A 2,259-nucleotide genomic window follows, 5' to 3' on the forward strand; every position below is an offset into this window, starting at 1 on the left:
AACCGTGCCACCTCCACCAACAGCCAGAAGATCATCTCGGCATCACAGCTGTCTATGGGGCGTTGCGTTATCACTACCAGAGCAACGGTTAGTAATGTATCAAACATACCTCTACTAGTTATGACACTGTCAAATGTTGCATGTGAAGTGAAATGCCTTGCCATTAGCCTATATATTCCTGGGAACATCGTGTGTGCCTCATTTGACTTATCTGTAACTTATTATGTTATAGAGGTGCCCTTCCAGTGAGATTTCCACAAAGAAAAGTGTCAAGATAAAAACAGATGCACCACGGACCCTTTCAACCTCAACACCAGTCCAACAAAGGCCAAGTAAAACTTCCAGGTTAGAGGAGGAAGAGGATAGCATCACAACACCACCTGACCCCTTGATATCTGGCATTTGGAGAAAGATGAGTGTCTTGAGCTGATCAATATGTTTATAAACAGAATGTTTGGATGCACATAGACCTACCGGTAACTTGCTTTTTGTGTCGTCTGATCAGTGTTCAGCAAGTTACTGAAAAGCTGCAATACATTACCGATTACACGTAACTGACATTTTGAAATAATCCCTCACATCATAATATTACTAAATGTATGTAGGCCATTACACTGATGTTGCATTACTTCAGTTTCTTTAGCCAAAATAATTGCCAAAATATGGATTTGGTGATTTACAAAAGTAATGTATTACATTGTGGTTTCCAAACTTTTTCCATGTGCACCCCTTTGTACATTTCAATGTGGTTTGTGCAACCCCTAAGTGATGGTCCTCTTGAGGTAGGCCACGCACCCCCAGGGGTGCTCACACCCCAGTTTGGGAAACCTGGCCGTAATTAATTACTTTTGTAATGTGTTACCCCCAACACTGCGTTTGATTTGGTGCATATTGTGTTTGTCTTTCAGAGCACATCACAGTCGTCTGTGTGACACCCCCTCGCTGCACGCCGGCACCCAAACCAAGCCACCTCCACCACCGGTCAGATCATCTCGGTATGCACAGCAGTCTGAGGGGACATTATGTACATATCAATATATCAAAAACATACCTAGACTAGTGGTATGAGACATGTTATGTGCTTGGGAAGTGAGGTGCACTACTGCTGTTCTAAGCCTTAGCTCTCTGCATGGCTAAGGGATGGTACGGTCATTGGCACTCGATGTCACATACGCTGCCTACTCTTGGCCTACATATTCGTGAGAACTTTGTGTGTGCCTTATTTGGTTGCTGAAAATCAAGTCTGCACACTAAGCTCCCATTTCACTTATTTAGTGTGATGGTATGATTCTAACATTAATTATTTTGCTATTGGATTTGTGTTTATTGTTACAGCTGAAGATGTGTACAGTACGCTCCTGCCTGCATCCTACCACCACAAGTTCACCCCAGAGGATCTGCTGGCGACAACCATTGTGATATCGTTGCAATTATGAAACACACTTAATAAATGCTAATACATCACATCACACACATTTTGTTTCTGAATTGTTTTTCAATATTGGTAACACACTTTTGTTACAACATCTGTTTAGGTCAGGGGTGGGGAACCATGTCAAACCATGTTTACGCCCCCTCAGGCCATCTTATCCTCTCCCCAATATAATTTTAATGTTGTACAGCTTCACATGAAATATGACATATTTTGTAAAGGCATCTTAGAAATTACATCAGCAATATAATTAAGTTATATTCTAGGTACTAAGAGAAGGTGGGGTCTGTTGTAAAGCTGGCCACCTTCAATATAGGCCAAAAAAGCTGGGGGGATTTCCTGTTTTGTGTTCATAGTACGGCCCTTGGGGGACTTACATGGTTGTTGAAGGACTTTGAAGTGGCCCCTCAAATGAAAAAGGTTCCCTACCCCTGGTTTAGACGAATGGCCAGACAAATGTTAAGAATTGAAGTAATGCATTTCTTAGAAGTGGGAAAGAACGTCCACATAATGATTTGCACGTTTAGAAAGCACACATGTAAGAAGACACTGAAGTCAAGATTTCACTTTAATCTGAATTTCAAGTACTCAAAATACCAGATGGTGTAATAGTCATACTGTATTACCTATGCTTTACTAACTGAAAGGTTTTGGGTTGCCTACCGTTTACTTAAGTAATATGATTTAAGAATGAGAAGGGTTTTTTTATTCTGAATTTTCTCGAAAACTGGGGGGAGGGGGGTCATGACTGCTTGACTGCAATCTTCACTCTGGATGACTGCTTGACGATGAGGAGCCTTTCTTCAACTTCCATGGTTTGTGCCTGT

At 41.5% G+C, this 2,259-nt stretch overlaps 1 long non-coding RNA gene across 1 annotated transcript; it reads left to right on the forward strand.

Moving 5' to 3' along the window:
• Window positions 1–763: 763 nt before the first annotated feature.
• LOC134442718 (uncharacterized) lies at window positions 764–1,473 on the forward strand. The gene is made up of 2 exons (XR_010033454.1): window positions 764–995; window positions 1,336–1,473. It is a non-coding gene; the product is annotated as an uncharacterized LOC134442718 (long non-coding RNA).
• The last annotated feature ends 786 nt before the right edge of the window (window positions 1,474–2,259 follow it).

The sequence above is a fragment of the Engraulis encrasicolus genome, unplaced genomic scaffold (assembly GCF_034702125.1).
Source record: "Engraulis encrasicolus isolate BLACKSEA-1 unplaced genomic scaffold, IST_EnEncr_1.0 scaffold_228_np1212, whole genome shotgun sequence".
Lineage (NCBI taxonomy): Eukaryota > Metazoa > Chordata > Actinopteri > Clupeiformes > Engraulidae > Engraulis > Engraulis encrasicolus.